Source organism: Lepidochelys kempii, chromosome 1, assembly GCF_965140285.1.
Source record: "Lepidochelys kempii isolate rLepKem1 chromosome 1, rLepKem1.hap1, whole genome shotgun sequence".
Lineage (NCBI taxonomy): Eukaryota > Metazoa > Chordata > Testudines > Cheloniidae > Lepidochelys > Lepidochelys kempii.
This window is the reverse complement of record NC_136380.1, coordinates 311,051,815-311,077,786: the sequence shown is the minus strand read 5'-3', so window position 1 is coordinate 311,077,786 and position 25,972 is coordinate 311,051,815. Positions and strand designations below refer to the sequence as shown.

At 42.9% G+C, this 25,972-nt stretch overlaps 1 protein-coding gene across 1 annotated transcript in view; it reads left to right on the top strand.

The window, feature by feature from the left end:
- LOC140905264 (V-type proton ATPase subunit S1) overlaps window positions 1-25,972 on the top strand; it is an 89,083-nt gene that overhangs the window by 46,052 nt on the left and 17,059 nt on the right. The window lies entirely within an intron of this gene.

The following is a 25,972-nucleotide window of genomic DNA, read 5'->3' as shown; positions in this document are numbered from 1 at the left end:
AACACTTCAAATTATTTGCATAGTAAAAGTGATATTAAATTACTGCAGTACTTTCAAGATTTATCAGCTGCCGTAGAGGGCTGTGGTAGGCAGCCAGTAAAGCACCTACTGGAGAGTCATCTATCCATACTTCTGTGTGTAACCCAGTGCTCAATATGTGTTATGCTTCTCTGTCTGTGCTTGGTCCAATGAAGATATGAATGTATTTAACTGTCAGCCAAAGCCAAATTTATTCCTTCACTTCATGCTGTAGAGGTTTATGCTCTACATAGAGGTTACAGGTTCAATCCCCAGTGACAACCAAAGTGTTGGTTATATGAAAAGGAATATTACATTATTCTTTACTTCTGAAGAATGTCACCAGCATCTAGCTTTAAATAAAACTCTTTATACCCAGCATAATGTTTTTGGCATTCACTCCTATTTATAAACTAATGTCTCAGGGTACTTTTCCTTGAATGTTCTAGTTATGTGGAGCATTTATCCATTAATCTGCTCATTTGATATTATTTTGTTGGAAAGGAATTGGGAAGTGCTTCCATTCCTAATTACTATTCGGTATGAGAGATTTGCCTTCACCAGGTTGGTCTTCTCCATTGATAAAGGAAAGTGACTTCAATCATAATACTCTTCTTATAAAAAGATTGGTATTGTATATGTAAATTCACTTTCTGCAAAGGAGATCCCCACTCCAGAGCTGAACAGTTGTTCCTCTTGGCTCCCTTGCAGGTAATTCTGCCTCCTAGCTGTTGCTAAGCAATTCAGAACTAGTGGTAATACCTCCTTGCTGCAGCCCTTTCTCTCGAGTGGAAGTGCCTGGGAAGTGCCATAGCCTGTGGGAAGTGCCATAGCCTCAAGCACTACTAAACCAATGATGAGAAATGCTTATCAACAATAAAACATGGGCAGGATTCCAGACTAGAGTCTCTCCCCGAGAAAGTGCATTAACATGATAGAAGTCAAAATCCTCCTATGATTAGTCTTTTTTCTCTATTGATTGGGAAAACCAGTTTAGTGAGTGCAGCCAGAGAGCTCTCTTGCGGGTGAGAGGAGGTTGGTGAGCAGGTGAGAGGAGGCCAGGATGACCACAGCTGAGGAAGCAACATATGGAAAATCCATCAGGAGGTAGAGATTTACCCAGGCTTTCTCTATCTGCTTGTTTCTGCCATAGCTTCTGGGTCACGAGCCTGGAGCTAGATGGCTAATACCTTAGAACAGCAGGTCTATGCTGAACTAGTTTAACTAGTTTTGGTAACCAGTTCAAGATTCCTCTGGATATTAGATTCTGTCACATGGGTAATGTGAAGGGTTGTCATCGCTGGGGTGCAGCCTGGGAGCTGTGGGAACCGCTGTGCCCCTCTAAGACACACAACTGGGTTGGCTCTATATTCACACATCTTGGTTGGAGACACAGCCAGCCTCACCTGGACCTGTTAACACCCAACACAACAGCAGATGGTGCCACTCACCCAAATGGAGCCGCCTGAGTGCAAACAGCAGACACTAGCCAATTCCCCAACTCCCCAGGCATACCCACCCTCCTGCCGCTGGAGGATGAACCCAAAATTATACGGTCTGGCACTGCACAGAGCTCTGTACAATGTAAGCTCATAAATAGTTCACTCTCCTCTCGATGTGGGAAAGATATGCAACAAGCCTGTGTTAACCAAGCTGAGATTTTTCCCCAGGCACTTCACTCAAAGACACCCTGGTTTAGATAAAACAAAAAACAGATTTTAAGTGATTATAAGTAATAGCAAACAGATCAAAGTAGATTACCTAGTAAATAAACAAAACCACAAACTAAACCTAAAAAGAAAAGGAGTGCTTGTGGCACCTTAGAGACTAACAAATTTATTTGAGCATAAGCTTTCGTGAGCTACAGCTCACTTCATCGGATGCATTCAGTGGAAAATACAGTGGGCAGATTTATATACACAGAGAACATGAAACAATGGGTGTTACCACACACACTGTAAGGAGAATGATCAGGTAAGGTGAGCTATTACCAGCAGGAGAGTGTGTGTGTGGGGGACCTTTTGTAGTGATAATCAAGGTGGGCCATTTCCATCAGTTGACAAGAACGTCTGAGGAACAGTGGTGGTGGTGGGGCGGCGGAAATAAACGTGGGGAAATAGTTTTAGTTTGTGTAATGACCCATCCACTCCCAGTCTTTATTCAAGCCTAAGTTAATTGTATCCAGTTTGCAAATTAATTCCAATTCAGCAGTCTCTCGTTGGGAGTCTGTTTTTGAAGTTTTTTTGTTGAAGAATTGCCACTTTTAGGTCTGTAATCAAGTGACCAAAGAGATTGAAGTGTTCTCCGACTGGTTTTTGAATGTTATAATTCTTGACTTTTGATTTGTGTTCATTAATTCTTTTACGTAGAGACTGTCCAGTTTGACCAATGTACATGGCAGAGGGGCATTGCTGGCACATGATGGCATATATCACATTGGTAGATGTGCAGGTGAATGAGACTCTGATAGTGTGGCTGATGTGATTAGGCCCTATGATGGTGTCCCCTGAATAGATATGTGGACACAGTTGGCAATGGGCTTTGTTGCAAGGATAGGTTCCTGGGTTAGTGGTTCTGTTGTGTGGTGTGTGGTTGCTGGTGAGTATTTGCTTCAGGTTGGGGGGCTGTCTGTAAGCAAGGACTGGCCAGTCTCCCAAGATCTGTGAGAGTGATGGGTCGTCCTTCAGGATAGGTTGTAGATCCTTGATGATGCGTTGGAGAGGTTCTAGTTGGGTGCTGAAGGTGATGGCTAGTGGCGTTCTGTTATTTTCTTCGTTGGGCATGTCTTGTAGTAGGTGACTTCTGGGTACTCTTCTGGCTCTGTTAATCTGTTTCTTCACTTCAGCAGGTGGATATTGTAGTCATAAGAATGCTTGATAGAGATCTTGTAGGTGCTTGATCTGTCTGAGGGGTTGGAGCAAATGTGGTTGTATCATAGAGCCTGGCTGTAGACAATGGATTGTGTGGTGTGGTCTTGAGGAAAGCTGGAGGCATGTAGGTAGGCATAGCGGTCAATAGGTGTTCGGTATAGGGTGGTGTTTATGTGACCATCGCTTATTAGCGCCATAGTGTCCAGGAACTAAACCTAAAATACTAGAAAGATTGGATATGAATTAGCAATTTCTCACCCTGGCTCATGATACAAGCAGTCCACCAGGTTTCCATACACAGGCTAAAAATCCTTTTAGCCTGGGACCAACACTTCCCCCAGTTCAGTCTTTGTGCCTCAGATGTTTCCAGGAGTGTCCTTGTGTGGTGAGTGAGGCCCCTAGATGATGTCACACCCCACCTTATGTAGCTTTAACATATGGCGGGAATCCTTTGTTCCAAAAACAGTTCCCAGCCCAGTTTGTGGATAAATACAGGTACTTAAAATGGAGTTCAGTATCATGTGGTTTGCTCACATGCCCTTGCTGAGTCATAGCAGCTATTACTTACAGGCCATCTGAAACATTTACAGGAAGCCTAAGCTTTTCCATAGCCCATTGTCTTTGTTGATGAACCATTAGCACTGTCTAGCTTCATCACTGTGGTACCTGAAAGGCTAGCTCTGCATTTTTTCCAGAGTAATCACATTTGAAATACAGATCCATAGTCAATATTCATAACTTCAGATACAAAAATGATACATGCATGCAAATAGGATAATATTAATCAAATCATAACTTTTCCAATGACACCTTACATGACACATCTTGTACAAAATGCATCATAATTATGCCATAATCATATCATAATAATATCATTATGACTCAGGGAACTAATGGGCAGGATCTCCTTGGAGGCTAATATGAGGGGGAAAGAAGTCCAGGAGAGCTGGCTATATTTTAAAGAAGCCTTTTTGAGGTCACAGGAATAAACCATCCCCAGGTGCAGAAAGAATAGCAAATTTGGCAGATGACCAGCTTGGCTTAACAGAAAAATCTTTCATGAGCTTAAACATGAAAAGGGAGCTTAGAAGAAGTGGAAACTTGGACAGATGACTAGGGAGGAGTATAAAAATATTGCTTGAGTATGCAGGGATGTAATCAAGAAGGCCAAAGCAAATTGAAATTGTAGATAGCAAGGGATATGAAGAGTAACAAGAAGGGTTTCTACAGGTATGTAAGCAACAACAAGAAGACCAGGGAAAGTGTGGGACCCTTACTGAATGGGGGAGGCAACCTAGTGACAGATGATGTGGAAAAAGCTGAAGTACTCAATGCTTTTTCCCCCCTTGGTCTTCAGACAAGGTCAGCTCCCAGACTGCTGCACTGGACAGCACAGTATGGGGAGGAAGTGAGCAGCCCTCAGTGGTGAAATAACAGGTTAAGTATGATTTAGAAAAGCTGGCCATGCACAAGTTCATGGGGCCAAATGAAAAGCATCCAAGGGTGCAGAGGGAGTTGGCTGATGTGATTGCAGAGCCATTGGCCATTATCTTTGAAAACTTCTGGCGATTGGGGGAGGCCCCAGACGATTGGAAAAAGGCAAATATAGTGCCTATCTTTAAAAAAGGGAAGAAGGAGAATCTGGGGAACTACAGATCGGTCAGCCTCACCTCAGTCCCTGGAAAATCATGGAGCAGGGTCCTCAAGGAATCCATTTTGAAGCACTTGGAGAGGAAGGTGATCAGGAACAGTCAACATGGATTCACCAAGGGCATGTTATGCCTGACCTACCTCATTGCCTTCTATGAAGAGATAACTGGCTCGGTGGACACGGGGAAGGCAGTGAATGTGATATACCTTGACTTAGCAAAGCTTTTGATATGGTCTCCCACAGTATTCTTGCCAGCAAGTTAAAGAAGTATGGATTGGATTAATGGACTATAAGGTGGATAGAAAGCTGGCTAGATCGCTGGACTCAACAGGTAGTGATCAACAGCTTGATGTCTAGTTGGCAGCCAGTATCAAGCAGAGTGCCCCAAGGGTTGGTTCTGGGGCCTATTTTGTTCAACATCTTCATTAATGATCTGGACGATGGGATGGATTGCACCCTCAGCAAGTTCGTGGATGATACTAAGCTGGGGGTGGGGAGGTAGATAAGCTGGAGGGTAGGGATAGGGTCCAGAGTGACCTAGACAAATTGGAGGATTGGGCCAAAAGAAATCTGATGAGGTTCAACAAGGACAAGTGCAGAGTCCTGCACTTAGGACGGAAGAATCCCATGCACTGGTACAGGCTGGGGACCGACTGGCTAAGTGGCAATTCTGCAGAAAAGGACCTGGGTATTACAGTGGACGAGAAGCAGAATATGAGTCAATAGTGTGCCCTTGTTGCCAAGAAGGCTAACAGCATATTGGGCTGCATTAGTAGGAGCACTGCCAGCAGATTGAGGGAAGTGATTATTCCCCTCTATTTGGCACTGGTGCAGCCACATCTGGAGTATTGCGTCCAGTTTTGGGCCCCACAATACAGAAAGGATGTGGACAAATTGGAGAGAGTCCAGCAGAGGTAAATGAAAATGATTAAGGCACTGGGGCACATGATTTACGAGGAGAGGCTGAGGTAACTGGGCTTATTTAATCTGCAGAAGAGAAGACTGAGCAGGGATTTGATAGCAGCTTTCAACTACCTGAAGGGGGTTCCAAAGAGGATGGAGCTAGGCTGTTCTCAGTGGTTGCAGATGACAGAACAAGGAGCAATAGTCTTAAGTTGCAGTGAGGGAGGTGTAGTTTGGCTATTAGGAAACATTATTTCACAAGGAGGGTGGTGAAGAACTGGAATGGGTTACCTAGGGAGGTGGTGGAATCTCCAGCCTTAGAGGTTTTCAGGGCCTGGCTTGTCAAAACCCTGGCTGGGATGATTTAGTTGGGGATTGGTCCTGATTTGAGCAGGGGGTTGGACTAGATGACCTCCTGAGGTCTCTTCCAACCCAAATCTTCTACGATTCTATGACAAATATGGCGTGAAGTGTCACAAGTAACATCCATCAGAAGAGCTGACATCAACCAACAAAGTAACTTGCAAGTACCATGGTGTGCATTTGAGAAGCCAGTGGACACTATTGTCTTAGATGGAGCTGGTTGGACAGTAAGATTGTTTCTGGATTCCCTGTCTATTTCTTCATATCTAGGCAGAAGCCCCATCTGTTTCATATTCCACACGGATTTTGAAGAGTCTCTTCATAGAAAGTCTCTTTCTTCTTGTGGGAGTCTGTGATGGTTTCCCCCCAGGGTGCCACCTGGAACCAGGGTACCACGGAGCCCTCTGACTCATTAGCCTGTGCTCCCTCTCACACGGTGCTGCTGTGACAAGCTGCAGGCCAGCTCCAGGTCCTACACTTCCACCAGCATTCACACAGTTAGGAACACACCCAGCTGCAGTCACATGCAGATTCTGGCCAGCCACTGCATGAACCAGCAATAGAGAGGCTACAACCAAAATAACCATCAGCTTCCCAGCCTAGAACCCCAGAGCTGTACCATCCTGCCCTGGTCAAAACCCTGTCATCTATGAATTTATTATCCAGTTCACCTCCCCCTCAATGTGGAGAGAGGAAATGCAACAGCCCCTGCCCCTTGAGCTAAGATTCCCAAGCACTTCACTCCAAAACAAAAACAAAACTTTGTTTTATTGTTTTGTTTTTTGTTTTGTTTAAACTTACTGGTTTAGATTAAAACATGAAGTAAGTTTATTAACTACAAAAAGATAGATTTTAATGTGTCATAAGTGATAGCAAACAGATCAAAGCAGATTACCTAGTAAATAAACAAAACCACAAACTATTAGAAGGATAGGATTTGAATTAACAATCTCTCACCCTGACTGATGATACAAGCAGGCTCACAGATTCTCAAGGCACAAGCTGCACTTGCTTTGCAGCTTGGGATCCCCAGGTTTTCATGTACAGACTAGAGATCGCTTTAGCTTGGGTCCAGCACTTCCCCCAGTTCAGTCTTTGTTCTTCAGGTGTTTCCAGGAGTCTTCTTGTCACTCCCTGCCTTATATAGCTTTAGTATATGGCAGGAACCCTTTGTTTTAAACTTGGTTACCAGACCAATTTGTGGAAAAATACAGACGTCCCAAAATGGAGTCCAGAGTCATGTGGCCTGCTCACATGCCCTTGTATACCTTGCTGAGTCATAGCAGCCATTACTTATAGGCTGTCTGGAGAACTCTCGGGAAGGCTTACCAGGTGGGGGATAAGCTTCTCATAAGGCCTATTGTTTTTTCTAATGGCCCATTATCTTGAATAGGCCCTTCACAGCTAGCTATCTAGACTGGAAGCATTTTGCCTAGTGGGTGTGGCCCAGGTGTAACTACATTTGAAAGACAGATACATAGTCAATATTCCTAACATCAGATACAAAAATGATACATGCATACAAACAGGATAATCATATTCAGCAAATCATTACTTTTCTAATGATATCTCACATGAGATACAAAATGCATCATAATTATGCCATAATCATATCATAATAATATAACTGTGATGAATATGGAGTGCAGTGTCACAGAGTCATCCTTCAGTCACTGCATATACAAGGGAGTCAGTCCTCAGCAGCAAACAAGGTGGTTTATTTCTGTATCAGGAAAGGGAATCCCAGTCTCTCCTGTGTGTTTCTACCTGGGTCCTGATATCTCCCATATTCGAGGCCTGTATGTGCCTAATAGGGGGAGGGCAGCTGTGTCTTTTTGGAGTCACCCCATCCTCTCAGGTGAAGGTCCCAAGAAGTTGGGGGGGGTCAGAAAGGCCTAGCCACACTTGGCACCAAGCCCACTCTATGGGTGCTACAGCACCTAGTTCATCTCTTGGAGGCACTGCTGTTGCCATTTCAGTTGTCTGCTTCAAGAACTCCTTGGCAGGCCACAAGGTGACTAGAGAGAGGGGACTGCAATAGATACATATTGCCTAACAACAGCTAGAGGCTGGAGCTTCCTGAAGTAGAGTTGAGGAGCAGCTTCTTTACAGAAAGTTAGTATTTGCAGTAATTTGAGAGTTTCAATCCGAGCTATACAAATTGTTTTCTATTAAAACAGGTGAACTTTTTCTGATGGAGCTACACTTCCCCACCTTTGTGTCCCACATGAAAATCAGAACCACACAACAATTCTTGTGAGTTGTACTGAGGAAAATTTCAAGAAGCTTGTTGTTCAGATTTTCTGGTTCTGTATGTTGCCCTGATCCTAGTAGTTGTTCTGCACACAAAATTTCCGCTGGTGTCAATAGGTATTTGGCATGTGTGTAAGCAGAGTCAGGATGAGCTCCACCCTGACATCTGGTGGTGAGGTGTGGCAAGTTGTGGAAAAGAACTTTAGGGGCTGATCTCATTTGCATAGGCACACCCACCCCGCCTAGAATGAGGCCATAGCTGCCCAAATGGTCACTTTGGCTGATGTGGGAACCCCAGTGTCTCTGTTATTGGGGCAGGAAGAATAAGTTGTTATTACTCTGATTATGGGAATCAAGGACAGTGGAACTGTACGTGGCCTTTTGTTATAATGGAGGGACTCGCCATCAACTAAGTAGCACTCGCTAGGCAAGGGACATGGGTTCTAAAACTCTGTGAATGGAGAGAGGCTGGGAACAGGTATTAATACTTAGTGGCATGGGCTCCCTGGTGAGGGCCTTATATGCTAATTGCACTTCCTCCTCTCTCCACTGTGGAATATCAGAGCTAATTTTGATTCCATTAGGAGACAGGCTGCTGAGCTGAATTCACTTTGGGCTAATGGTGCACCAGCACTGAGGCTCCCCTACTACAAGCTGAAATCACCAAAGAGCTGAACTGACTAAGAGCTGAAATCACCGAGTGTTGTGTTAAGTAGTGGGGGAGCCTGAAGATATATTGTGGAGCAGTTTGCGGGACAGCGATCAGAGCAGCTGGTGGAGCAGAGCAGTTTGTGGGACGGCGAGCAGAGCGGAGTGGCTGGTGGAGCAGAGCAGTTTGTTGGATGCCTAGAGCAGCCCATGGGGCGGCTGGCAGAGCGGAGCCCCATGGAGAGGTGGGGCCATCAGCTTTGGACCACGTAAGGTGCCCCTTAACTCCCCCCCATCTCCACTCAGGTTGGGAGGTAAAACTCTGCAGATAAACTTTTGAACTCTGGGGCTGCCCTGACCAGGGACAGAGACTTTTGGGTCGTTGGACTTTTGGGACTTTGGGTGATTTTGGGTTGCTGGACTCAAGAACTAAAGGGAAAGGACATGCCCCGATTTGCTTGGGGTGGGTTTTTGCTCATGGGTTGTGTTATGAATCCTGTTGGTGGTGTTTCCCCAACATAATGCCACATTGTTTCTCTCTGTTATTAAAAGGCTTTTTGCTACACTCAGACTATGTGCTTGCGAGAGGGGAAGTATTGCCTCTTGGAGGCGCCCAGCGGGGGGGGGGGGGGGGGAGGTATATATATTTGTCCCAGGTCACTGGGTGGGGGCTCGAGCCGGTTTTGCATTGTGTTATTGGAATGGAACCCCTAGATACTGAACCCGGCCCTTGTTGCTGCTGACTCTGACGGGCAGAAGGGTTACATGTGCAAGGACTGTAGGTTCAAGATGCAATTCCTCACTGACCTTTGTGGAATATGAGGCATTCCGCATAAATGTGTTACTCTTGGCTATGAAAATATACCAAAAGTGGAGGATGTGCCTCTCAACTGAGCACAGTGACAGTTGCTTATTTGCCTATAGAATAGTTGTATCATCTGCGGCCAGTGACAGGGTTGGAAAATTCCATTTGTACAGTGACGTTTTTTTAATTGATTGAACATGCTTTACAGCTGCTGCCTCCTCCAGTTGCAGTTGGCACACTCACCTCTTCTCACTCTGATTAAAGTGATAGTATCTGCTATCGAACTTAATCATCTCTGACATCACAATAATGGGAGTCTTGCTGGGGACCAAGGACAATAAGTGTCAGGAGAATGGCCCAAATGCCATTTCCTGGATTGAGATGGACGTGTGTGTGTGTGTGTGTGTGTGTGTGTGGATTCACTTACTCATTTACTCTTCAAACCTGGGGGGAGGATATATAGGCCATATTGGGACCTATTGCTGCTAGCTACAAGAAGGAAGAAATAGTTGGGTTTTCCTATCCCTTCCCCCCAGCTTTGAGCACTCCTTTACATTTAAAAAAATAAACTTTAACTTGTGGATGTAGAAAGTATACTTAATTATTGCCCAGCTAACTCAGCCAGATTTTTCCACATTCTATTCAAAGTGTTGTTTAAAATAATTACCAAAGAACTGCTTCAAGCTGGCTGAAGCTAGCTGAATGTTACTGCAGGGAAAAAAATCACCTGGTTATTTTGGAATCAGAATGGAAGAGGGAGAAAAAAATATTTCTTAGCAATATCCCATGATTTGTTTGATGTTCTGTTATGCTATCCACGTAAATAACTGCAAGTCAATATTTTAACCTTTAACCCTAGATGCTGTAGTGCTGCTTTTCTCAGCAAAGACACTAACGTATGCAGTGCTTTATCAGTTCATGTGTTTTCTACCCTCTCTGAAGTTCATCTTTTGTTTAATAATTGTATTCCTATTGATTTCAGTAGGAAATGCAGAAATGAACCTCCTCTTATCTGGTGAGGACAGTCACTTACCTTTAATTATTTACATCTTCAGTATCTTAGGCCCAGGACATTGGCATATTTATAGAATATCTCTCTGAGCCAAGAACTTGAATGAGTAATGTGTAACAGTATTCACAAAGGGCCAAAGGCAGAATACTCCACAAAGGAAAGTTCATAGAATTCTGCCCACATTGTTGAATTTGGGAAGGGGTTTTCCCTTCTCCCCACAGAGTGAGATAATTCCAGTAGCAAACTTATGGATTCTTCAGGGTCATAGAATCATAGAATATCAGGGTTGGAAGGGACCTCAGGAGGTCATCTAGTCCAATCCCCTGCTCAAAGCAGGACCGATCCCCGACTAAATTATCCCAGCCAGGGCTTTGTCAAGCCTGACCTTAAAAACTTCTAGGGAAGGAGATTCCACCACCTCCCGAGGTAACGCATTCCAGTGTTTCACCACCCTCCTAGTGAAAAAGTTTTTCCTAATATCCAACCTAAACCTCCCCCACTTAAGACCATTACTCCTTGTTCTGTCATCTGCTACCACTGAGAACAGTCTAGATCCATCCTCTTTGGAACCCCCTTTCAGGTAGTTGAAAGCAGCTATCAAATCCCCCCCTCATTCTTCTCTTCTGAAGACTAAGCATCCCCAGTTCCCTCAGCCTCTCCTCATAAGTCATGTGTTCCAGTCCCCTAATAATTTTTGTTGCCCTCCGCTGGACTCTTTCCAATTTTTCCACATCCTTCTTGTAGTGTGGGGCCCAAAACTGGACACAGTACTCCAGATGAGGCCTCACCAATGTCGAATAGAGGGGAACGATCACGTCCCTCGATCTGCTGACAATGCCCCTACTTATACATCCCAAAATGCCATTGGTCTTCTTGGCAACAAGGGCACACTATTGACTCATATCCAACTTCTCGTCCACTGTAACCCCTAGGTCCTTTTCTGCAGAACTGCCGCCGAGCCATTCGGTCCCTAGTCTGTAGCAGTGCATTGGATTCTTCCGTCCTAAGTGCAGGACTCTGCACTTGTCCTTGTTGAACCTCATCAGCTTTCTTTTGGCCCAATCCTCCAATTTGTCTAGGGCCCTCTGTATCCTATCCCTACCCTCCAGCATATCTACCACTCCTGCCAGTTTAGTGTCATCTGCAAACTTGCTGAGGGTGCAATCCACACCATCCTCCAGATCATTTATGAAGATATTGAACAAAACTGGCTCCAGGACCAACCCCTGGGGCGCTCCACTTGACACCAGCTGCCAACTAGACATGGAGCCATTGATCACTACCCGTTGAGCCCAACAATCTAGGCAGCTTTCTATCCACCTTATAGTCCATTCATCCAGCCCATGCTTCTTTAACTTGCTGGCAAGAATACTGTGGGAGACCGTGTCATAAGCTTTGCTAAAGTCAAGGAACAAGGGTCACTGCAGACCAGGGAAATCAACATGGAGTCTCTCAACCAGCTCTGAATCTCCCTCCTAACTCGCAGCCTGCAGTTTCAGGGCCTCCCCTGGCTACATACCCTTATGGGACTGCACACTTTTAAAAGGAGTGGGAGAGGGGAATGGGAGATAGGAGACCCTCTTGCTCACCTAGAGGAAAACAGCATGCTTCATTTCCCCAGGTTACTCCTATGGCTGAAGCGGAAGCGGGTCTGTGCTGTGGAACTAAAAATTGTGGGTTCAGTTCTGCTATGTGAAAAAGGAAATATATAGGTATGAAAGTAAATATAAGGACACTAGAGTAATTAGTAGAAAGGCTTTACATTGCAAAAATGTATTTAGAAGTGAATTAGACTTTTGAATTAATATTCATTTTATTATATTTTTATTGTGTATACTCTGAATAATGGAAGTTGAGAACAGGTTGAGGCATTTCATTGAAGAGCATGTTTGAATCCAGCCCAGTTCATTAAGAATGGTTTCCATCTTAATGGATGTTTGGTGGTCCTCACATGAAATGAGTTTGATGGGTTTCAGCTCCTGTGTCACAAACCCATCACCATTCTTTGAACTGAATTGTGAGCTCTTGAGAGCAGGGACTGTCTCTTTACTACATGCAGCATCTAGCTTGCCCTTAAGGGCTGGAAGGCTAGGACTAGCCAACTCTGATTAAGATCTTAGATTGGGTCAGGTGTTTCTACTAAAGAAGCATGAGGAAACTAAAGAAGCAGGAGTGATGACCAGAGGCAGAAGGCCTGGTGGTAAGAGACCCCTGAGGACAGAACTCAAGACTAGCAGGGTAGTTGTTGTTTTCAGTTTTGGATTGTTGTATTGGGGAAATGAAAAAGGGTAAAAGCCTGGTCCAAAGGGCCTGTGAGATGGTGTTTGGTGTGAATGGAACAGGAGAGCCCTGAAGAAGGAGGAATTATTAACGGGGCACAGCAGAGGCACCCCTAGCCATGAGAGGTGGCAGACCCAGCTATATGCCCTCTACCACTAGCTCTGGCAGCAGGGGCCGTAATCACATCACTTGAATATATTAACAAGAATTGGTAATGCTGTAATTGTCACACACACACTGGGAGCATCAAGGTGTTGCAAGGGAGCCTCAAGCGGAGGGTCTGGCTTTTGTAAAACAGAGCCATAGGTGCTTCTGTCTCTGGAGGGTTAAACAAAAGTTTTATGTATACTTCCTCAAGCTGGGATAAAACATGCACAAATGTTCCAACTGTAGAACCCTGAAGTCAAAACTTAAGTTTCCCAGCAGGGGTATTCAGCCTGCTGTCCTCAAAGGGTTCGTCCCACCACATGAAGCTTGGCTATTCCCACCCCTAGCTTTTGGGTTCAGGAAGCCTGCCATGTTTTAACTGTCCATGCTCAAACTCAGGAACTGGGTTTCTCTGGATCCTCTCCTTTCTGACTGGCCCCAGAACCTGCTTTCTTCCACAAGTCTCACCTGGTACATCATGATTAGGTCAGGGCAATTATCCCTGGCCTTTTCTGCTGAGTTGTTGTTAAAACAACCCAACTGATTCCCAAGTGGCAGTGTTCTCTGGTGCTCACTAGAAAGAAAAGAACGTGGGAAATGAACAGAAACAGGAAAAGACTATATTTCATACTCCATTTGTATCACATTCACTCATTTAATGAGACCATATGCAACATAAGAATTTTATAAACTACAGAAACCTGCTGTAATGTATCCAGCTTCACAAAGCACTAGACTACCCTGTCACACAGGGGTATTTAAAAAAATTTACAAAGAGAGACCCCCTTCAAATGATCTAATCTTTTGACCAAAAATCATGAGATTTTTTAAATCTCATGAGTGTGAGAGTCTAACTCAAGGCTTTTGGGATTTGCAGTGTTGTTCTGAAGAAGTGAATGGTTGGGTGAGAGAGAGCTGAGCGTAGCAAGAAAGGGCTACTGGGCTCCATTCAAGTGCCCAGATACTGCTGCATAGGAGGGATAGCTATTCCAACTGCTAGGCTGAAACAGCTCACACATGTTGACAGAACAGTGCCCAGCCTTGCCTAAGCAGCCACCTGCAGTACTTTGTCTTTCTATTGTCTCAACACTAGAATGAGTTTTGGAAGGCAATTTTGCAATGGAAAAACCTCTCATTTTTTAATTTTTTTCACTAAAACGTTGATGTAATCAATTTTCTTTTTTTTTTTTTGCCTTTTCTAAAATATTTGACCAATTTTTATCAAAAGTATCATAAAAATGTTATCAAAACAGCCTTTGACATTTTTCATTTACTGGGAATTGGGTTTTTTTTTAATTTAAAATATTTTGATAACTGTTCTTGAAAAATCAGGAACATTTTTTTAAAAGACAGAAAGTGATTCATATTTGAACACTTTGAATAAAAACACTCTGAAAGTTCAGAATTTTGTTCGAGAATAATTCTTCATTTTTCAGCCAGCTCTGTTCAACACTATTGTTCACTTTCATTTATACTTAGTCATTTGCCTGAAGCTGTTGCTGTTTCCATTGGTGGCTCACAGACTGTCTGTCTGTCTGGGCACAATCTAAGCACTAAATAAATGTAGCTATTTTAGCTCAACTAGTTAGATACCAGATTTCTCTTTACATCCTCAGTGTCTTTCTCCCATTATCTACACCCCACAGAGTGACAATAGTGCTCAAGAGTAGGTTTCTATTTCCTTATTCCAGCTGTCCATGATCATCCCTGCCTCTGATGGTTTATCATTATAAACCACTACCAATCAGTAGCATACTCAGCCTTCAAACGTGCCAATGTAGCAACACAAGCAATCAAAATATGTGACAAACCTGTGTTTTGTAGCACTTTGTGTCATCCTTTTTAATGTTTAACTATAAAACAAGGTCTAAAGGAAGCTTTCTCACTCTGTGTATTAAATAAACCAGTTGCTTTAAAAAAAATTCCATCCTGTGCAACCATGATGACTAGGGCTCTACCAAATTCACAGTCCATTGTGGTCAATTTCATGGTCGTAGGATTTTTAAAATTGCAAATTTCATTATTTCAGCTATTAAAAATCTGAAATTTCACAATGTTGTAATTTTAGGAGTCCTGACCCAAAAAGGAGTTGTGGGGAGTCACAAGGTTATTGGAGGGGGATTGCAGTACTGCTACCCTTGCTTCCGTGTTGCTGCTGGTGGTGACAATGCCTTCACAGCTGGGCCGCTGGAGAGCAGCAGCTACTGGTCAGGATCCCATCTCTGAAGGCAGAGCCACCCCCAGCAGCAATTCAGAAGTAAGAATGGCAGGTACGGTATTATCACCCTTTCTTCTGCGCTGCTGTCTTCAGAGCTGGATGCCCGGCCAACAGCTACAGCTCTCCAGCAGCCCAGCTCTGAAGGCAGCGCAGAAGTAAAGGGTGGCAATATCACAACTCCCCCTAAAATAACCTTGTGACCCCCCCCTTCAACTCCCTTTTTGTCAGGACCTCCAATCTGAGAAACTTTGGTCTCCCCTGTGAAATCTGTATAGGGTAAAAGCACACAAAAGGCCAGATTTCATGGGGGGAGATCAGATTACACAAGCTGTGACATGTTTTTCATGGGCGTGAATTTGGTAGGGCCCTAATGATGACACTCTCCTTCCCTCATGGGTTGGTAGTAGGGTTTGAACACTGGATTGTCAGATCCCCAGCATAGACCTCTAGCACTTGAGCTAAAGAAGTGACTGCTATCCCTTATTTTGACCAACCAATGGAGAGGACACACTTTGCCAGTGGGTTACAATTTCCCAGACATCAGTAGACTGTGGGGAATGAGGATTCCTGGGTTCTTTTCCTGGATGTGTGGGGGGTGGAGGGGAGTGTGTGATCTGGTGGTTAGAGACAGGCTAGCCAAACACACAGATTTGGCATGTTCATTCTGAAACATATTGTGACTCATTAGATAAGGCTTTATTTTTACTTTACTATTATGTTTAGTAATTTTATTTTTATATTTTAATTTATCTTAGAAAAGAATTACAATATAAAAATAACAAAGTGCTTCTTTTAAATATTTAAAACAAAATTTCATTAAAATTGACACATTCCCACAGAATTTTGACAAACTGGCATTTTCCAATGGAAAAACACTTAGTCAAGAAAAGGTATCACTTGGGAACGCTATCAACTAACATTATCTACTCGTTACTCACTATATAAAATAAACTAGGCTAAGACTAAATGCAAGGTTGTGAGACTACAACCATGCAGAGCTCTGACTCTAGCCACTGGTGATGAGAAGGAACTGAGGGAAGTCAGGACAGCACCACCTCATATAGCCGGGAAGGGCACAGCCACGGGATGCAAACACCGCCCCTCCAAGAGTACCATTAGCCAAAACGCTGCGGCGCACTGGGCATGCACTCACCTAAGTGGAATACACATCTGCATCTATGCGAAGAACTGGACTGCTTCAGAGACTTTCAGCCAAGCCCACTGGGAAGGTCATGGAATGGAATAAGGAGCATTTCTTGTCTCAGAGTTGGGCTGGATTTTTGGGAGTTGTATTCAGACTCAACCTTCACCTCCTTACTGCTGGAAATGCTTCTCTTCTCCCAATCTATGCTTTTCTTACGATCATCTTCTCTTTGCGACTGTTCCTGACCTTTCTGTAAGGCTGAGAACCAGCATGTTGGGATGTCCATGCCAGAGTCCAGGCTTGGAGCTATCCAGAATGGGAAGGCTGGACTGGGTACAAGAGTGAGAAGAACAGTAGACATAAGATTTTTTGGTATAGTAAAGGTGTGATGCACAGGTGTGCTGGCAAGAAACTAGTCTTTATTTTCTGGCCCTGGTCACCTCTCATCAATTAGATTTCCAAAATTTAATGCTGCTGTTACAAGACAGGGATCAGTAGCCATAAACTCCAGCAGACTACAGTTATGGTCAGCTTATTACTAAGGGGAGCATGCTTTGATGCTAAATTGTGGGGAACAGGAAACAGAGGCCTCAGAAGGTGGGAGGAGACTCATTTGATTGAGGTAATGGCTCAGGGGCTGGCAGGAAAGTGAGATAAGTACTCTGTTGAGACAGGAGATGAGTTTGGTCTTCTGTTGCTGAAAGGGTTAACTGAACTTCAGTGCACTTGTGGCCATCATGTGAGAAATGTGGGGTGGGGAAAGTATATCAAGTAGAAAGAAATTCTGAATAGTCTCCTTCCAAAGGGCAAATCTGTTAGTTATAAGATTAGCTTTGCCAAACGTGCTGTGCTGTGGTCTCTTGTGTGTGGGGTTGGTTTTTTGCTTACACTCTAACTTATATAATTGTACTATATTGTCAGTAAACTCAGCTGTGCTACAGAGCATAAGAAAACAGAACAGAAGGCAAGCACCTTTCTATTTACATTCTTCTGTGGAAAAATACATGCTTTAATTAAGTTCCCTTGAAAGACCTTGTCACACAAGTTCTGTTTACTAATATTATTGTCCTTTGCCCTATGATTCATTAGTGCTGCAAAGGACAGAAGCTCAGATTCTCCTTACGGTTACACTGATGTAAATTCAGAGAACCTCAGAATTTACTACAGTGGATTTGCTCCAGATTTACACCAGTGTTACTGAAAGCAAAATCTGGGCCAAACGAATATTTCTGTCTTTGGTAACAATGATGGGACCACACTGAACATAATGTAACTTATGGGCAGAATTTGACCCAGAGAATGTGAATAACCTAATAGCATCTTGTCAGTCTACCATTTATGATTACAGACGGTCCCCAAGGAATGGGAAGATGGTGGTCTATGATTTATAGAGGTTTCAAATTACATTCCATAAAAAGGATTAATTTTTAAAATAAAAAGTGAAATACACAGTATTGCCAACCCCCCACATTTGAAAAAATGATGAGACTGGCCTAAAAGATCATAAAATAAGAAGGATTAAAGAGTGTTTTTGGTCTGTCTGCTGATTTTTGAACTTTCCCTGCTCATAAAATGTGTCTTTGACATTTTGTGGTAGCAACTCTCACAGGTGTATAGTGAGTGATGCAATTTGGTCCTTGCACACCTACATCAATTAATTATGCAACTCCCAGTGACATGCTGCAATCAATTCCGCATCCTTCCAGCTGCAAATCTACCTCTTTCCCTGGTACATTTCTGCTCCTCCAGTAATTGTGGAAGCTCTTCACTCTCTACCTGAACTGGGAAGGGGCAGCTCTAGGTGCGCTTCACCCACTTTTCCAGGCCTGGGGTAGGAGTGGCCTTCTACACCTTCCCAGGCCTGGTGATGTGGCATTAGGGTATGTCTTCACTACAGAATTAGCCTGGGTGATTGGCACCTGGTCTGAGCACCTGGTTTAGTCTACCTGGGATGTGAACATCCACACTGTAAAGCCGTACCCAGGACTGTATCCTTCTCTACACTGCATTGAGTGGATTCTTTCCCAGTGAATTGTGGAAGAAAGTCTGTCCTGCCGGGCATAGAAAGGGAATAGTGGGAAGACAATGGATATGATTTAGCTTGCATTTTCATTGCAAAGTGAGTGGGTTATTCACCTAGGTTCTGCTTTCACTCTGGCTTTAACACATAGATGGATTTATGTCAGCTATTTTCCTGGGTTGGAAGCACCACCAAACTCTGCTGAGAGGTGTTTTTTTTGTGTGTGAATGGAGTGAGGACAAGGGCAGTACCTGTGCAGGAGCCCGCACATACTCTGTAGTGAAGATAAACCTTCCTGGAGGAGAAGGGAAGGTGGGAAGAGGAGAGAGGAGTGGACTGTACAGGAGTGGAGAGGTGGGAGTAGGGCTCCCCTGATCTGCAATGCTTCTTCTGCCCCCTCTTCCCTGGGAAAATAGTATTGGTAATTGCCTCCCACTCTGTCCCTATTAAAAATAAAAAACTTCTCTCAGTTCCAAAGGGGAAGGAGATTACTCTCTGCCTGCCTCCTGCAGCATTTCTGATTGGCTGCTCTTGCTCAGGAGGCGAGGAAGTAGGGAAGGCAGCCAGTCAGAGCATGTTTCCCTCTGGGAATTCTGAAAATGGTATGAAGGTTGCAGCTTCTCTCATTGTCATGGGAAAATTACCTGGAGTGGGGGTCAAAATCCCATTACTTGTGATAGAATTGGGGCAGGATTCATAGATTCCAAAGCTATTGTGATACAGTCTGACCTCCTGCATAACACAGGCCATAGAACTTCTCCAAAGTAATTCTTAGAACACAGCTTTTAGAAAAACATCCAATCTTCATTTAAAAATGGTCAGTGATGGAGAATCCACCATGACCCTTGGTAAATTGTTCCAATGGTTAATTACTCTCACTGTTTAAAAAGTGGCAACAATGGACACCCACCGGCCAATATCTATTGTTTAAATACTCCTTTCAACAGCATTTGGGTTTTCCAGTGCAACGTCTTAAACGATTAAATCCCTTAATATTTTTAAAAATCTGATTTGACTAAAAGGACATACATGAGTTTTAAAAATCTGGTAGAAAACCAAAACGCTATCTGTTTTGAGTGGAATAGTTTATATTGGTTTGTTCTGTTTGTCCCAAATGTAATTTAAGTTGGGAAATGTAGGAAAAAATAACCTCCTCACAAAATACATCCTTAACATTATTCAGTTCCTCAAAGCAAGCTTTTTTTTTTTTTTTTTTTTTTTGAGACGGTCCAATCCTGGTTCCATTAAAGTCAGTTGCAAAACTCTGATGTAATCAACTTATGGCTAAACTGTACAGGATGACTGAGATTTAAGCCTTCAGTTTCTTTGCAAAACTGAATATTGTAGGGAGAAAATAACAGGAAATTTCAGAATTTTTCTTGAAAAAATTGAGGGGAGTTCTGCAATTCATTGCAAGCCACTGTAAAGAAATTTCATAGGCCCCATTCTGCAAAAAGATCTGCTGAGGTGAACCTTTGCACCCCATAAGTTTCTGTGATGTGCACACCAATCTGTAGAAAAGTGGACTGACACTCCAAACTCATTTCATACAGGCCACTAAACAGCCACCATATCGTTACTTGCATTTTTCCATCTGAAGATCTCAAAGTGCTTTACAGCCATTGCCTCATATCCTGTATTGTTCCACCCATTTCTGGTTGCTGAAATTTAGATGTTAAAATCAAAATTCTAGCTTTAATAATGTGAGGATTCTAGGAGCGTGGGAGCAGAATAGATGCTGAGCAAAGGTCCCTGAGCCATTTTGTTCATTCATGGGAGTGTATATGTTTGGGGTCGGTATGGGGACTGGAAGTATGGTAATGTCAGCAGGTGATCTGCCCATGTCTTTTTGGAGCACTGAAGCAAGCATTAGCCAGGCCTCTTGACTAGTGATTAAGGGAATACTAGGTTCACATTCTTCCCTGCTTCTTTGCAGGTGTATGCACACACTTCCCCCCCTTCCCCGCCCCCCCCATCCAGGATACCTGCTTAAGAAGACCAATTTTTTTGCCCTGAGTGACTTGTCTAAACATATATAGGAAGAACAGGGGATAGAGTGTGATGAGAGTGGTAGGTAAGGATGAGGAAAGAGAGAGAACTGCCTCATCCTGAGAGTCTGCCAGGCAAAGTGACATGAATTCATTGCAACTGTAGTTATTACAGCTGCTTTACACAGATATGAAATAAAGTATGTATGATCCACTTCACAATGCTAGCAAGTAACCTTCTAATGATTTATTACCAACTGTGCTTAAAGCAGCTATGAATGTGAAGAGTGCGCTCTGAGAAGCAGTACATTTTCTGAACATTTCATTTCATCTGTATGAGGAGCTAAAGTGAAATTCCAATTTGAGCAAGTGAAACTAAATCCTATTTTGAAAATACATTTCCTGCTGTGCACTTGTAAATAGGATTGCTGCCTCAATTCTCTCTCCTTCTTCTGGTAAATGCACTCAATTCTACTGCCCTACAATGTACAACTGGGTCACAGATCCACACAGATTGCTGAGTGAAGCATGAGTGAAGCATTCTTTGGTACAAATTTTCCTCTTTTGAGGATCCTTGCACTCACTGAAGTGCCATGTGTCAGTGAATTCCTACACACCACTGTATTCTGGTGACTGTGTGTGTGTGTATCATTACAGATGGAATTTCCAAGTGCACATTTGTGCTAAGTATTGTCAGTATTTAAACTATACAGTACATGAGTCATGCAGAGGATCTAATTATGTGGGGTTTTAACCAGGTACTTCCTTCTGGTTGTCTAATTCAGAACTTGGATCTCTAGTTATTACTTCACTGGACACAGAAAACATCAGTACAATATAATTTGGAGGGGGGGGTTGTATTCCTCACACAATGGTAATTAGGGCTAAAAATTGCGGTCTTCACTCAGGCAAAGCACCCATTGAAGTCATTGCAAGTGTTGCCTGAGTAAAGACAAGGATTTGGCCCCAGAGTAGAAACAGCTTAGTCAAATTGTGCAATACACTTTCACCTTGATTTTCTAAAGCGTGAATTTCTAAAGTGACCTAAATCCACACACAATACATGTTTCTCCCTAGCCTGCATTCCCGTAAAATAGCATTTTGGTTACTCCTAGTCCTGCCTACATTCCAGAGGGTCAATTCAGAAGGAAAACAGAATACTTCTGCCCCTATTTGAAGAGACTGGATTCTGGTATCAACGATGGGTCTGATAACACTCGGGAGTGCAGATCATTTAGGATGCGATTAGTCTCAGATCCACAATGCCTCCTTTTTATAACCCGCACAAACTAGAAGATCTCAGGTTGAGATTTTCAAGCTGACTCTGGGATTTAACCATGCAAGTTCTATTAATTTCCGTGGGAACTCTATAGGGCTAAATCCCCCTCTTTAGTTTTGAGAAATCTCAACCTTAAGTTATGGCTCTTATAGACTATTACAATTAAATACTTTCCTGGATGCCAAAAGGTTAAATAAATTAATGAATAAATACAATATTGTAGTGTGTACTGCTGGGAGAGGGAGCAGGGACTACATTTCCCACTGGAATTCTGGTCAGCCCTTGTGCAGAAGTTCCGGGGGTATGGCAGGACAACTTAGTCAGAGGGGTGGCCAAGAATCTAGTCCAGACGATGAACAGTGAAAGGACCAGTCCATTGCTAACTTTCACTTTATAAGCCATTTCTTCATTTGTGTCATACTCATTCCGGTGCCACCAGGACCTTTACTCATTGCCATTGTTATGTGGGCCATAAAACAGCCAAAGAAAAAAGAATACGGAGAAACTTATGTTTGGGGAAGAAAAAGTAGCATCGCCTTTTGGACAAATACCCAGAGAACCCCCATCCTTCGATACAATGGAGAATTTTTATCCTGTTACAATTGTTTATTGTACTAGTAGCTGAAAGCCTGTGCTGTTGCTTGGGCATTCCAGCTGAGCCAAGTAATCCTTGATCTGTGCAGTCTCCCTCAGATAACCAAATGAAACGGCTGCATGGAAATTAGCTGTTGAGTAAGGGTAGTAATTGGTTATCTCTGAGATCATAATGGGCTAGGACCCTTGGCATGGTATTAGATATGACTAACTGCAGATGTAAACTGCACAGGTGTAATTTGGAAAGTCAAATGGCTGAGAATTTAAAAACTGGATAGTAACAGCCTGCAAATCCCAGTGATGATTCAATCTGCTGATATTCTGAACCAAAAGAGCCCTCCACCATGCTTGTAGCTGTTTCCATTGCTCCTCACTGACTCAGACATTTTGGGCTTCAAAAAGTGACACATACAGTGACAATCCTTGAATCTTCTTGTATAACTATTTCCCCACTATTTTTGTACTTCTTCTTTACATTTATTATAAGTAGTTTCCATTCTGTTGTATTCTCTTGTACGTATACAATAAGTGTAAAATAATCATTTTGGCCCAAAATCTCTGTTTTGACTATTTATTTGTAGCACCACAGTGCCTAGGAGCCCTAATCATAGATCAGGATCCCATTGCCCTAGCTCTATGAACCACACTCTTTTGGAAGAGCCACGAGAAAAATACCAGTTATGTGGATCTGAGGATCTGCTCCATTCTGAAGGAGAGAGGAATGTCAGTGGGTCAAATGTTCTCTTTGGAGGCTCTTTCTTCCTTTTAAAAAAAGCACAGATTATTCTGAATTAGGAGTCAAACAATGCAGATCAAAGGGAAGAATTGGGTCCTTTCTTACTTTCAGTCCACACTCAGTTCTACCAGGTCAGCCCAATTTTAATCTATGACGATGCAAAGTGCATCCCTTTCATTATACGCCTTGTTCAGTCAGCTACAGTGATTGTTCACTGTGCATGTGAGATCAGAATTGTTATTGATAAGCCCAACAGAAAGATAAAGGGTAAGAAAAATAATAATATCCTTTAAAGATTTAGAACATGGAGACTAAATTTCATTTAAGAGAATACAATATAATCTTAACCAATTTTCCAAGTAAGGATTTTGTTGTTTGTAGTTATCATTAAATGTATAGTTTGGTAGGATGGTTCTAACCAGAGAAACTCATGTTCGTTGCAGCAGGGGATACATCATAAAATTAAAAAACAAAGGAACAATAAATGCATGTTTGAAATAGAAATAGGTAGTGATTTTCTGGAGGGGCCCTTTGTTTAAAATTCCAGCATCATCTTGAAGGAAAGGTTGGGTTGATTTTCTTGCCTCTGAAGGAATGAATTCCCTCTTTCGGTCCTGCTAAATCATTCCTGTCACAGATGACTTATCCCTGGGGCTCATAAACATATTACATAAGAATAGGTATTTTTGAGTCTTTCCCAAGACAGGGCACCTCCAGGTTTCCCTACAGGTTATTTGTTCTGCCCTCCTTTAAATAGCACAAACACTTGAATGCTGTGCTATACTATCAATATATTGTCTCTATTTTCAAAAACAAAGTGTAAGCATTCTGGCAAAGTGCATTTAAAATATGTTTGTTTGCCAAGTGGTGTTGTCTCTTTTCTTGGGCATGATATAGGGAAACAAACTGATAGATTCTGCAGGCAAATGCACCTTTGATATGTGGGCTTTTTCAGAGGATAAAGGGGAAAATCTCTGCAATCCCCTGGTTAAAGTATTGGCAGTACACCAGTGGAAATAAAGCTTTAGTCTGCTGGAAATGCATCCTTTATATTTTTTCCAAACATACTCAACTAATCCCCATCGCTTAGTCATTGTCTCCTACGGTCTTGTTTTCAGTTATTAGCAAGTGGTTTTAAAAACCCTCTTTAGGTGATATGCTGGGCCCATTCTCCCATAATGTGCAGTCAATTGTTAGACAAAATACAATTTAGTCTTCAGATTTTTTTTCTCAATACAAAAATAAAATAATTACATTTTGGGGGGAGGAGCCTAGGGACAGATTTAAAGTTTTATATTAAAACTGAATATTTTCCTCTTCTTTAGGAGAGAGATATTTCTTCATTTAAAATGTGGGTTAATACTGTACATTATTATGAGCTGGGTGAAATGTTATGGGGTGAGATAAAACCTCATTCAAACTGATGTATTAATGCACCCTTCACTTAAGATAGTTTTAAGAAACATTTAAGGGGCTGCACCTAAAACAAGGCCTAATAGTGTCTGTCTAGAAGCTATCGCCATGCGGGCAGGGTGGGAGGTTCCACTGAGCATGTGACCAGGTATGTGTGTCTGAGAGAGAGAGAGAGAGGGCAGAAAACACAGAAACAGAGATGGAGAGGCAAAAAGCAAGAACGCCAAGCAGTAACAGGTAAAAACAATGTGATGCTGGAAAAAGCTAGTCAGTGAACTTTTGGGTCTGTTGGCTAACAAGGCGTGGGGTTGTAAACTAAGTAACTGCTCTTTTTGTTCTTGGGTCCTCCTGCATTCAGAGGAGCAAGAGTGTGTACATTCCTTGTAAATAAACAAGGAATAAACAATACATCAAAGAATACCAGACTCCTGCAATTTCTACTTCCATCTGGAACATCCCCATGGCCCTGAACTAGCTGCTCTGATCAAAAAGGATCAGTGTTATATTTTAAAAGCCAGTACTCTGTATTATTCTGACAACAAAAATACAACAGGACCCCAGGAGGGGAGACTGAAGCCTGAGCCCGCCTAAGCTCTGACCCCTGGGGGGAAGAGGGGAGGGGCAAAGCCCCACTGCCCCCAGCTGGGGGGCCAAAGCTAAAACCCAAGGGCTTCAACCTGAAATCTTAGCCCTGCCGCCCAGGGCTGAAGCTCTCTGGCTTGGGCTTTGACTCTGGACCTCATTGAATCTAAGCCAGCCTTGGCGACCCCATTAAAATTGGGTCGTGACCCATTTTGGGGTCTCAACCCACAGTTTGAGAAATGCTGATGTAGAGTATTGTCTGAGTGCCTAAAAAGAAGGAATGAAATCATAGCCCCATTGAAGTCAATGGAAGCTTTGCCACTGACTTCAGCGGGGCCAGGATTTCACCCAGGATGCCTATGGCACACTTCTTAGAATATATTATCTATCAAATGGAATCCTGGGAAGCCTCTTGCTAAGGAGCTAGTGCAGTGCATGTGCAGTGAACATATATACTATCAAACCTCAACATCTTGCCCCCCTGGACATTTTAAAAATTATTTTTCCAGAAAACATTAGAGGAGCCTAATCCGCATTGATTTACTAGCCCGCTTTTAAAACAAAAAATATAAAATTTAAGCAATTTTTAAACTAATGGCATGCCAAAAAAAAAAAAAAACCCAGAAAAACCCATGTCTTCAGCCTGGCTAACTGAAATTTGTTTGCCATTCTATAAGAGAAAAAAATGAATTTATATCAACATTTTAAAAAAATCAATTCATTCTCCCAGGTAATCCCCCTAAGGACACTACTATTCCAAGGCTGGTGGAGACCATAGAATGTAGCCATTCTTCTTTTTTCACTATGCTGGGTTGTGGGTTTCTTTGCACCCCTTCATCAGTTGATGCTTATCATTATTTTAAAAGTTTTCAGCAGTGTGAACTGGGATTCATGAAACATTCTCAATCAGCAGTGCCTGAGAGTGGAGTTCTCTCTTTACGCACATCAGGTATAGCAATGGGCAGTGACAGCACAAACTTCCCCACAATGCCCAGCCACTGTGCTGGAAACTCAACACTGACCTGGAAAAGCCGCCTGGAGAGGTGAA